Below are 13,402 nucleotides of genomic sequence, written 5' to 3'. Positions count from 1 at the left end.
AAAGAAGCCAAAAAAAGAGCTAATAGTAGCAGTAATGACATGATTTCGAGATTGTAAGGTGATGTGAGAAATTTCTTAGACTTGAAATGTTCTGAATTCTGTTCCTTCCACCACTGACTTAGTTTGACCTCTTGTCTATAAAATACGTAATCACATGGCAATGAAAAGCTTGAGCCTTTATTATTTATCCTGTGCTTTGTGCTGTGCCAGGTAACAGACACCTGTGACATGGTCCCTTGCAGTGAAGTATGGGATGCACAGAGGAACAATATAATTATAATTAGGTGTAAGTGTAAAACTTAAATGATATGCAAGTTACGGAGGTTAGCTTGTAGAAGAGAATGATTACAGTTGCCTAGGTAAGAGTAGGAAATTCTGGGAACATGTTGCAGAGAAGTGTTCTGGAAGATGAGTAAGAGATGATTAGGCACACAAGGAAGGAACAGGCATTTTAAAGGAAGGAGAAAGCATGTGAAATTAACTCAACCAAGAAATTTCAAAGGAAGTAATTCTCTTCAAATATGGATCACAATATAGATTTTAAATGAATAGCAAAACTCTTGTGCTAGAGAACTGCTATTTTCCAGGTTATTTTGATGGGGAGGCATGGGGTCATGACTGTTGTAATAGTCACTAATTTTTCTTAAACTCCTTTTCAATAGTCCTTTTTCAATTTTGGTACTGACTAATTTCCCTTTCCTTATGCTGTTCTCAAGGAAAAGTAAAATAAAAAATAACATCCCTAGGATTTTTTTTTTACAACCTTTTCCTTATATGTCATTGAAGTTATGATGGTCAAAACATTTCATTTAATGATTTGAACCATTTCTCCTAGTAAATATCAAAATTAGGTGACTCACATTTCACCACCTTTTACAAATGGATTGAATGGCAAATTCAGTTAATGATTTCTTTTTTTTCCCAAAGGGCATAATTTACTACCATGGGGGGATTTAAGACACTTGTAGAGTCTATCTTCTTTGTGGCAGAGTGGGAATGTGTGGGGAGCATGTTTGAATATATGATGAAAGGAGGAGGCTAAATGTTTTAGATATGCTTTGGTGATAGTTTATGCTCACAAACAGATAAAGACTGACACCGTTTTTAGAAATTCAAAGAGCACTCATTATTGCATATTGAAATCAATCCTTTCCTGACTGGGCTTGACCAGGTGACTTGTTTTAGCCAGTGGGGAATTAACAAGTGACATACAGACAGAGTCTTGATAAAAATGCCTGTACACGGGGGCTTGGCCTTTTGGAAAGTTCCTTCCTGGGAGCCTGTTGCCATGCTGTAAAGAAGCTGGGGTGAATCATGAAAGGCCACCTGGAGATGGTCTTGGAGGGTTGGAGTTGTCTTAGACTTACCAGCTGAAGGCAGCTGCATGAGCAACATCGTTGGAGCAGGAGAACCACCAGCTGAACCTTGCCAGGATGCCAAACAAACAGTATTTTGTGAAATAACAAATTGTTGTTTGGGAGTGGTTGGCTACACAGTGATGGAAGACTAAAAGGAGCTGTGACAAAGCATTAACAGCAAACTGTTCCTTTTGAAAGCAAAAGCCATTCACTAACTTAGTTCTGACTGTTTCTTTTTTTTTTTTTTTTTTACCCCTTCCTTAGATTCCTTCTTACTTCTTTCCATTGTCTTCATTTCCCCTTTTCCTGTGGAAGAATGGATGATCTTTCCTCTAGGCAGCATGAGTTGAGAGACATGGAAAGCCTGCTTACCCCAGAATATCTCCTTATCAGCCTGTCCTGGTACTTGAATCTTCAACATTATTTAAATAATAAATTTTTTTCTCCTAAGCTAAGAATTCCCATCTCCAATGATGAACGTGCAACTATCCCCAGACACATAATGTTATTCTCATCATTCACCACTGAACCAGAGTAAGTTTGTTAGTTTGCTTTCCCAGGAAATGGTTAACTAAGAAGGACTGTGTACCAGACCAGGCCCTTGCTTGCCAGAGGGCTGTGCCCACACTTTTACTTCTGTCTACTAGGCTCTTCCCCTATTTTGCCATCCAGTTAACTACTCCTCTTTCTTCAACTCTTGACTCCATGTATACTTCCTTAGGGAAGCAACCCAGAACTCCTGATTAATTCTCCTATTGTATACACTCATAAAACTAAGTATTTCTTCTTCAGAGAAATCTCAGTTCAACTTTTGAAATATGTAATTTTTACCTCCTGGAACTATAAGCTCCACTAGGGTAGAGATCTTGTCTATTTTTGCCCACTACTGTATTCTCAATACTTAGCATATATTCTGACACCTGGAACATACTCAATACATATTTGTTGAATGAATGAATGAATGAATGAACTGAAATCCTAAATAATTAAATTCTGTTTTACCTATGCACTATAGAAATTTTTGTGCCTGGACTGGGTGTTTTGTTACTATTGTGGGCAAAAAAGAAGGCACATGGGATTCTAAAAGCTCTATGAGATGTTTCAAGAGGGGGGGAAATAAAAGTGAAGAGCAGTATGCTGAAACTAAGACTTATTAGAGCAATGTGGATTCCCTTACAAATGCCTATCCATTTAAATTCTAATCCATGGACAAAAACATTCCCAGAAGCAAGAAAACTAGTAAGAGCTAACATGCATTGTAAAAACATCACTGGGCTGCCATAAAAATTATTCCTCTTTTTCCATGCAATAATAGTTAAAAGCTTCCTTTTCTTTTATAATTAAACAATTTCAGATTTATGAAGGAAGGACTATAATGCTCTTTTTTATCAAGGTATAATTGCCATGTAACATTATATTAGTTTCAGATGTACCACATAATGATTCTGTATTCGTATATGCTGCAAAATGATCACCATGCTAAGTCTGAACAATAATGCTTTAGTACATTTTGCAGTATTCAGATTTATCTTCCTTAAAGTCTGTAGTAATAAAACACAAAACTTGCTTATAGTGGGTTTACTATTATGAGCAGGAAAAAAGGAAGTGTTGGAGCTTTACATTTTAACATTGCTATTCTGATTTTCAGTGGGTTGAGCAAGAACAGCAATTGTGATTTAACCAATATTCCACTTATGAATAGCATATTATAATCCTCTGAGGGTTGTGAGTCAAAAGCCTCCATTTTTATTTCCTTAGGGATAACTGCTGTTTATTCTTCAATTTAGAATATTTGGAAAGTGACCTGGAGAAGCATTTCCCAAAATGTGATGGGAATGGCAGGTAAGAGAAAAATGGGTTCTATTGTTACAAAAGTTCAGGAAATGCTGGATTAAACAAAATTCAACAGTATTTTTCTCTTTTTAATCATAGTACTGATAATACACGCTGTAAATCTCCAAGAAGAAAGGATATAATGTACAGCATTTCCCATTGTCATCTGGTAACTGAAATTTTAATTAAGCATTTAATTAATTTTTTTGCTTAGCATACTCTTTGGAATTTAAATGTGTTCTGCTAAACACTTTGGGAGATATAACCCAGAGAGAAGTCTCCTTTTATGTATATGGAGAGGTAAAGATATTAACCAAATCCCTGGTGATGTATTTCTCTCCTGTCCTTTCCCATAACCACAGCCCTGTGAGCCTTCCATTCTAGGAACTACTTAACTGTGTTCCTGTTCCTCTAAGTGTGCTAATTGTAATAATAGCTAACATTCATTGAACACTCATTTTGTGCCAGGAAGCATTCTAAAGATTTTCAATGGAATAACTTATTAATCATAACAGAACAATCCTTGAGTAAGCATCCCATGTGGGATGTGGGAGCTCAGAGTCCAATTAAGTAGGTGGTGGAGTCAGGATTTGAATCCGGGCAGTTGGCTCCACTCTGAACCACAGTGCTATGCTGACACAGAACTGATTTGCCAACTAACTTTTAGAAAACAACCTCTTAGTAAGTTGGGAACTACTTGTAATTTGTGAACTCTATGGGATGCTAAACAAAGGAGCAAAGAAGTAGTTTAATGTACCCGTTTGACATTTGCTTAACTTCATGCATGTGTTTGGCAGAGTCAATTTTTCCAAAAGATTTCTTCACCTTTTAGAAATCCAGAATCTGTCATTTTGATGTGGTGCCACAAGAAGGATCATGTGCTTCACTCCTAGAATGTGAACTACTTGTTTTTAAGTGCAGGCTGCTCTTGAGTTTTCCTTTTCTTTCTTTCTTTTTAAATAGTGTAGCTGTAGATCTTAGTATGTACTTAAGCATATATATCCATACAACAGGCTACAAAAGCACATCATGGGTCTAGTGTTGACTACCATTCCTTCTTTAATAGAAAGTTATGAAACCTGTAGTCTAGACTAGTTTGGGCCGTTCCTCTGTCCTGCCTCTATTTCGGGTCCTCCTTTTTGTTATTGTCTGGGTTTCCCATCATCTTCTGACCTTCTTTTCCCCATGCTAGTTCATGTTCCCCGTGAGATTGATTCTATACAGTAGAGCTGCTCAAGTTTTTGCAAAAAATTGTCCTTCCATCCACAGTGTAGACTCCTCCTTTCTTTATATTAGTCCAATAAGTCTGCTAAACTATACTCTAGTTCCTCTGTATTACCTCAGACCTAGTCTTTCTGATATGCTTATTTATACGGTACGTGTAAAATTAAAATAAAAAACAAAACTGTATAGGTTATTAGAGGCAGAGCATGGTTGAAATGGTATAATAATGTAAGGACACAAATCATATTGCTTCTTAGTTTTGATAATAGTTTTGTTTTTTGCTCAGTTGCATAAAATTATCAAAGTTCTCTAAAACAAGAGAATTTAATAATCCAATACTAGTTTATCTTCTCTGCTTAAATGCTACTTTCTTTCCTTTACCAGTCAAAGCTCTCAAGTGGGTAGTTTACTTTTTTTTGCTCATACTCTCATTAGTCCTCAAAAACCTTTGTTGTTGGCTCCTACCCGAATTATTTAGCAGAAATTACTCTCTTGAAAGTCAACAGTGATGTTCTTTTCACTAAATATAAATCTCAGAACTTATTTTCTTGGATATCTCTCTAACATCTGATGTCATTGACCAGCCACTATGGAAAATGTCCCCTTTTTAGGGTTCTACTACTCTAACTACTATAATTAACTTAGTCTGTGTGCACATTACCTCTTGGCACTTCTTTTTATTATATTGAACGTAATTAAAATCCTTAACTCTTTTCTCACCCAGGCTACTGATAATTAATTTCTCTTCTATTTGCACTCTGTAGTTTTTTTTTTTTCCAATTGAAGTACAATCAGTTACAATGTGTACTGCAATGTCCCATTTTTTTTTAACGACTTATTTGGACCCATTTTCTATCCTTTGGGATAGGGATCCGAGTCTGCCATCCAACGGGTTGAATGCACCTTCTAACTTTCTGCCACCTGCAAGTATGGCACCAATTTTCTTACTGAATTCACTGAAAGTAAAAAAAAAAAATTTCCTCATTTTGTAGGGCTTAGGATGAAACTGAACAACATGTGCTCCGGACTCCTCTCCAAGGCTGACTTTGATCCATTAATCAGGACATTTTAGGTACAAACAACAATAAATCTATTGAACTCACATGTCTTCACTTTTTGTCCAGAAGGGTATCTTTAAAAGCTTGGCAAATGTTTTTCCAAAAATACACAGAAATAGGAAACTGACTAACCTAATAAACATAAAAACAGTAATGGGTGAGTTCTGGTAGAATCTGTTTCCTGTGAACTAATCATGATTCACACTCAACACTGTTCCCTTTTTAGATGCTCATGGTCTGAGGCTTTAATAATTTGTTCTAGAATGTAGCTGAGGATGGTTAGTATATTCCCAGTTGGTCATTTTCGGTATCTACTTCGTGCCACTTTTGGAGGGTCGGGAATATGCTTGCCCCCTGTCAGCGCTGTTGCTGCTTGTCTTGACTCCTTGAAGATGGCTGACAGCAGAGTCAGCAGGCGAAGGATGTGTTCTGAATTTAAACCTGGAAATAGTGCAAGTCTCACGTAGGCACCTTCCAGAGGAGTTAGGAGGTTATTTATAAAGTCCTATCTTTTGCCTTTTCCAGCTAAATTTCACTATACTTTACAAAGAAGGAAGGAAAACGAGATTCGAGATCAGCCTTACCTGTGCTCCCCCTTACTGTGGCATCACCTACAGAGGTGCAGAGACTTTCACCTCTCACGCTCTCATTTTTCTCTAAATACAGTTTAAAGAGCGCTAATTGTTCTGTTTTTCCACAGTCTTGAGCTAAAGCTGTATTTTGCCTTCTTTGACACTATTCTTATACCTCTGTGCCACTTTTAAAGTATTCTCTACTATGAATTCTTTTATGATCTCTTGTTACTTCCTTTTAAAGTCTGAGACCCTAGGAAGGCTGTGCATTGTCTGTCTTGCATAAAACACACCCATAAGCCATCAACTAAGATTTCCAGGTTTTTTGAGAAATTAGAGCAAGATTCTAAAAACATCTTCAAACCAATCTGAATGCAGAACTCTTCTAGATTGTTATGTTTCTCCCTAATCTTCTATGCTTGTCTCATGCCCGCCTCATTTGACACCAGTTTTTGAACTCATATTTGATTGATGTAGTAATTATTTAAGTTGTGTAATTAATGTTGTGTAACTACAACTAGAACTGGCATAAACATATCTGGGAACAAAACCAAACTGTGTCTTGTTAAGCATCCAACTTGGCTGGTAGAAACAGATGTTCATGAGTGTTTAGATAGCCTTCTAGCCCTAAGCATTCACCGTGCAGTGGGTGTGAGTCAATGTATTTTACAGATGTAAATGGAGAGCTTTGGTTAATGTGGTGAGTTGGTTAAATGGAGGTTGACTAAGAGCTTCTACTTGTAGAATGATGAACTCCTTGCCTTCCGACGAAATTGCAAAATGCTAGCCAATTCTTTCTGACCCTTCTGACTATAATTCTACATTATACTCTATCATATCAGCTGTAATATTCTGTTTCCCTAAAGTCTACACCTACTGAACTGTGAGCTTCTTGAGGGCAGAGATTGTCCTCAATAAATGACTAGAGAATATGTATATATACATATATATATAAGCACTATAGTGTGATACATGAAAAGAAGGAGGAAGAAAGCAGAGTATGGGCTGATACAGAAAAACAAATTTCAAAAACCATCCTGGGTTATTGGTACAGTGAAGTGTGTCACTTAAAATGCTGTCTGAGGACACACAGCCAACAGTAGTGGAAAGGCCAGCAGGAATTGGAAATAGAAAGCAAGCTAATCCTCATTTCTAAAAACTTAAAACTATAATAAAAATTGGAATAGATATTTTAAACCTTAGCCATAATGTCTGCATTGAACAAGTCTTCTTCTCTTTGAGAACAATGATATAAAATGGTGCTGATTTAGGCTTTATTAGAACAGATTAAATTGTGACCGCCAGCAGGAATTGTTCTGTAATTATTCTGTTTCTTCACTAGATGGTGCTTATGAGCTAATGAGGAAAAAGACTGAGTTCATGGTTTATTCATGTAAGGGGAAATGGAAATTTGTGAATTAAGTAGAATAAGGCAATGAAAAATTAGAAAAATTTAAGACAGTTCTTTGTAATTGTTAGAACATTTGGAGAAAATATCTTCCCTTCTGGTAAAAATGTTAAGCTCTTGGGAGGAAAAAAAAACCCATTAAGATCATTATTACACTCAGCAAATTCTGAATGTTTTGTAGGCTAACTGTCCAAGCCTCGTGAACTTAAAGTCCTCTTTAGTCTCCTTAAAATACAACATTAATCTTTGGCTGGAAGCAAAATCATTTAAATTGTTATGTGATGAGAGCATCGTTTCATTCCATAATGCTATTTGTGAAATGGGTTGTTGTCTAGATTTTAAATGATGTCTTATAGGCAACATTCCTTTACTTTCATTTAAAGGTCTTAGAGGTTAAAAGGGAAGGCTCTGGATTCACACTGCTTGGGTTTAAACCCCAGATCTGCCACTACTAGTTATGTAATCTTGGTTCCTTACTTCTCTTACCTCCTTTCCCTCATCCTGCGAAATGAGGGTGCCAGGGTTTCCACTTCATAAGACTGCTGTGATTAACATACATTAAAGACTTAGAACAGTGTCTAGGACATCCTAAGCTGTCAAAAAATGTTAACTTTTATGACATTTCTCTTCATGTTTCACTTGCTAATGAAGACCGATTAAGTTCTCAGTCACAAAGCAATCAGGGGAAATACCAGTTCAATTAAATTCACACTTCTTTCCTTCCTTTCTCTCATGCTGGTGTTCTAACCTATGATTACTCTCTTTCTAACTGTGAAGCTGATTCATATTTTACCAAATTACTTACTTAGGGAGCAAACTGTTGCTTAAAGTTCAACAGAGGTATTTATACTCCCATGTGTGGTGTTTGAATTTCCGGAAAAGATGGTTTTATTTCCTCATTATAGTTCCTGAGACTGAACAAGGATGTAACTGAGCAAACTTTTCCCAGTGGAGCATCTGTTGCTGAAAGATATCTAAAGATTGCCACCAGTAACATGGCAAAAATAGAAAAATATATGAGAAAGAAATTTTTCAAAAGAAATATATATACTTTTCTCAAAATAGTATCAGCACAGATGTGAAAAAAAACATGGAAGGGCAAACATTTTAATACATGTATCAAAACTGAAGAAAGGCTGAGTCCATTTCTAGGAAGAATCATGAACAAATTCATGAGTCAGATTTTTTGTTTACAGTTCTGTTTTTAGTGTATGTGGACCCCTGTGCCCCAATTCACAGTTATTAACATGCAATATGATTGATAGGACCTGTGCTCTCAGATATAGGAGATGAGATATGAACATAAGATGAGTGATTTCTTTGATGGACACCAAGGGCCACAGGCATCTGGTATTCACCTAAGAGTTACTCTGTACTGGGTGTAGTGGTAGGAATTCTACCTGAAGTATTGCACTGAATCCTCACTGCGCCTCTACAAAGTTGTTACTATCATCTCCATTCTAGAGTAGATGAAATTGGTGTTTGGCGACATTATAGCTTTTCCTAGATTACACAGTAAGTGAACAGTGGTGCTAGTACCCAAACCCAATGCCGTCTGACCCCAAAGCCTTAGCATTTAGCTGACATGTCAGTTCAAACAAAGACACTGTTAGAGCTGATTCTGGAAGGATAGGCAGCACCCTAAATGACACATTTCCTAATTGGTTTTCCCTGCTGGGACATTAACTTGTCAACATAGGGCATTATCTGTCATTAGTTTCCCACATGCCTGGGCAGTTAAAGAATCAAACTGTCCTTCATAATTTGAAGATGATACCCCAATATGTGAAGCTGTGGCTGAGAAAAACCAACATCTGACAAGCAGTTCTTTCCACATCATATATACATGCAGATTGCTCCTTGGTTTGTGGCTCAAGCCTCTGTTGGCAGAGCATCGCTTCTGTATTTTGTTCTGCCAAAGTGTGGTTAGCTGAAGCTTAGTTTGAAAAAGAACTTCACTATCACTGACGCTATATGCACATCAAGGCAGCCTCTGTTTTTGTCCCCAGCTGTTCTTAGCTTTGCCACACCATCCTTTGGACTGACGCTTCATCAGAAGTCTTCAGGCCTCCCAGATTTTATATGCGAGACCTGTTTAAATAGTGTGCTATGGTCCCTTTTTAAAACATGTCTGGTCCACTATTGTAATTATTCAGTATTTGAGTTGTAATTATTCACTATTTCGAGGCTGGTGGACCAGATGAACTGCCAACTGTGGCTACTGGGTCTTGCCACTTATTGTTCTCAGGCCCAAAATACTTATTCACAGGACAGGAGATGGTGGCTGTGTGTTAGAGTTATAGGGAGGTTTGGTTACTTTCTCTGTTTTTATAAAACTTGATTGTGGTCAGGTGCTTGACTGCTCTTCCAAGGCCTACCAGCCTGTAATTCTTGTCTAGTCACCCTGTGACCAATTGTCCACGTAGATAGACAGCTGGTGGCTGGGATTAGGGAGTGCACTTGATGACAGCAGGGCACGATGGGTTGGCATTCACCATAACAGAAAGCAGCTGCAAAGAACTCATCTCCTTTGTACAGCATCATCCCTCCTCCTCGTCCTCTTCCTCCTCCTTCTCTTTCTGGAAACATTTACTGAATGCATATTGTAAGCCAGACATTAGGCTAAATGGGGTTTCTCACCTCACTCAGCACCTTTCATATTTTGGCCCAAATAAGACTGTGATGGGGGCTGTCCTGTATATTGTAGGTCATTAAGCAGCATCCCTGACTTTTACCTGCTAGATGCCAGTGGCAGCCTTCCCACCTCCCCTAGTTGTGACAATAAAAAATATCTCCAGACATTACTAAATGTCTTAGGGGGCAAAATTACCCCCAGTTGAGAATCACTGGTTTTAAGGATATTATCTAATTTAATCCTCATAACAACTCTATGAAATATGGAGAATTGCTTATTATTTCCTACTTTATGCGTGAGGAAATGGAGGCTTATGATGTTAAGTAATTTTCCCAGGGTTGAACAAAGAGTAATTTCTGAATCTGAGATAACAGCACAAGTCTGACTCCAAACCCTGATGTCCTTCCCCTGTGTGCCATACTATGCACCACTATATGAAGTCTGGGTTACCTTATTTGTATGCAGGAACTGTGTTCTCTGATAATCTACTGTTTAAGTTAAAATCATCTCCTCCCAGACTGTATTCAACTACTTTCAATCCCTGAATATATTTTATTTTTTCATAATTCTTTGCCATTGAGCATACTTTTCCTTCTGCCTAGATTAACTTGGCTTCCACTCTCCATCTAGAGAAAGCTAATTAATCTTCATAGTCTGAACTCCAGTGTCACCTCTTCTATGACATTAGACCTGGCCACTGCTCATATACCTACCCACTCCCTCATATACCTACCCGCAAGTTGCCAGAGTATTCTGTATTTATAGGTAGAACGTGAATGTTACAGTAAGTGGCCTTCTAAAAATATGAAGAGGAAAGAAGACTGTATCCTAAGAGTTAAAATGCCTAATAAACACACACTGTAACAGAGATTTATGAAGTTACCTTAAGGAGACCAAATTGTTCTGTGGTTTAAAAGATCTGAGTATTTCCTGTAAAAAGATTACTGCATTCAAAGAAAAAAAAATGTGTTCATTAGAATAGGGCTTGGAATCATAGAAACAAAGTCAGAAGCAACTGTTGATGATGTCCATCCCAGCACTGTCCTGCGGTAAAGGGGGCCTATCAGGCCAGTAGTTAGTCTGCTGGTTATATCTACTGTGGAGAGTGGGACACCAGACTGTAGAGCCTGATTCTGCTAGGCGTTTAACCACCCATTAGACTACTGTCTCCAGAAGGTTGGAGCATGTACCACTGGGTGTAATCAAGATGATACAGGTCATACTTGTACATTGGTAAATAATGTAGACTTGTACGGTCAGAATGTTATCCACTTACAATTTCTACCAGATGTTCTGATATAACAGGCAGAAAGTTTAATTTGGGGCTGGAATGTCTTTAATGCCTGACACTCACTAATCTTCCTTTTAAGTATAGAGAGAGCAGGCCTCAGGCTCAGATCCCTTTGCAAGTAGTAATAGTTTCTAGTTAAATTTAATATTATCGCTTAGTTTCCATTTACTTTTATATCTATAGTATATTTTCTTGTATTGATCAAAGGTAAATGATGTTAGTTTTCCATTTAAGACAGTGATCTAAAGTTTCTTTTAAAAGTAATAAGAAATAACAAAAGGAAGCCACTTTAACAAAGCGTTAAATAAATAACCATACAGGTGTGGCAAGCAGATATGGTGAAGTCAAGTAGGATTAGGGTGACCAACTCATCTCGATAGGAAAACAGAATGTCCTGAACCCTACATCATTTCTGCTTAAACTGAGAAGGTAGGTCACTCTAAGTAGACTGAAAATACTTGGTATTTCAGAAATACTGAATTACTCATTCAAATGGCAGGAAATGCAATTCAGCTGAGATAATTCTAATGCAGAGACTTACAGAGGTGTGGGCAGGTTGAGGGAACTAACAGTGGATACTGAGGTGGTCCACAGAGACTAGCAACAACTGGAAATGGTTACCTACCTGGAGGAGGAAGTGGTGTTTCCAGGCTCAGGGCCCAGTGAGAGTGGAGCTGGACCACAGATGATGAGATTCCCAGTGGCAGTTGTGGTCTTGAGGGATGAGTTTCCTGCCATAGACATGGAACCAAGCAAGGAAGAAATATCCCAACTTTTCTCTTTCCCCATCCTTGAATTTCCTGCTGGTGCCTTTCAATAGCTGAATCCAACCAGAAGTCTCTGGCCAGAAGGGTAGGGTTATGTGTGCAGGCCATTGGGGACAGCCTCTCTGGACGTAGTGCAAAGCAAAGAAGTGCAGAAAATGGATATGGAGAAAGGGAAAGAAGCAGAGAAAAATTACATAAATTCCAAGTTCATTTGATCATCTTCTGGTATGGCTTCTGACGTAGGTCCAGGGAGAGAATACACTGGTCAGCCTGACCTGTAAGTGTTTTTTTTTTCCCCCTCATTAAATATTAATGAGTCAGCATGTTGGTTTTACAAACCAGGCTTTTGTGAGCTTTGTCAGAGTAATTTTCATTGAGTCTGATAAACTCTGGGATACTGTTGGGATAGTATTTTGGAGAAACAAAGTGATACTGGATTTGGTGAGCTGACTTGTGCTAGATTGTGTGAGGGAGTCAACTGGCCTCCCACAAACACACACAAAAATACTCTAACCACCTCATGGTTGAATGAGCTGTATTCCTTTCGTTAAAGTTTCACAGTCATTATCTTAATTTTAGCACTCTGTGAGTTACTCAGTTGCCACAGTGACTGAATTTCTCACCCATGAACCTGTCTTGCTCAAGAACTAGACTGTACCTCTTACACCCAACCCATCACTGCATGGTATATCTTGTTTGATAATTTTATGTTCAGATTTCTGTGCCCTTCTGTTTTTGATATGTTCCTTGTAAACAGTTTACTGTTTAATTGTTAAAGATCCAGCCGTTTACACACAATCACATACATATAATTACATTTATTTCTCTCTATGTATTGAAAACCATAAGTTCACACCTATATTCCATCCCCATTCTAGTGGGATTCTACTTCTCTCTTTTCATATTTGTCACTCAACAGCAAGGAAATGTGCTCCCATTGCCCTAACTAAGTTTACCTATTTGACCAGTCCCCTTGTAGGTATCCGGATTCCTGACGCTGCTGTTGCACTCTCCCTGTGGATGCTCTTGTCACCACACTGGAGCCCCAATATGTCATGCACATCTGCTCCTCTTACGTGGATGGTCTCCCTGCCCTGCTTGGACTTTGACACCCACATCTAGCTGCCTGCCTGCATGGAACCCTCTTTTGCTCAGATTCTTATTTCCCCCTGCTGGGCTGCCCCTGTATGTGGACATCCTCCTCCTCCTGCTTAGGTCTTGACCTCTGCACCTGGCCACTCACCTATATGGACACA

At 38.2% G+C, this 13,402-nt stretch overlaps 1 long non-coding RNA gene across 2 annotated transcripts in view; it reads right to left on the bottom strand.

Moving 5' to 3' along the window:
• The window catches only part of LOC140695699 (uncharacterized), a 74,611-nt gene that overhangs the window by 25,177 nt on the left and 36,032 nt on the right, over positions 1 to 13,402 (bottom strand). Inside the window, exon 4 of one of the 2 annotated variants that reach the window (XR_012071509.1) lies at positions 12,136 to 12,268. The exons of the other annotated variant lie outside the window; for it this stretch is intronic. This is a non-coding gene — a long non-coding RNA (uncharacterized lncRNA). Of the gene's footprint in view, positions 1 to 12,135; positions 12,269 to 13,402 lie in introns of those variants that run through there. 2 annotated transcript variants of the gene reach the window in all.

This window comes from Vicugna pacos, chromosome 3, assembly GCF_048564905.1.
Source record: "Vicugna pacos chromosome 3, VicPac4, whole genome shotgun sequence".
NCBI classification, from domain to species: domain Eukaryota; kingdom Metazoa; phylum Chordata; class Mammalia; order Artiodactyla; family Camelidae; genus Vicugna; species Vicugna pacos.
This window is presented reverse-complemented; position numbering and strand designations above follow the sequence as displayed.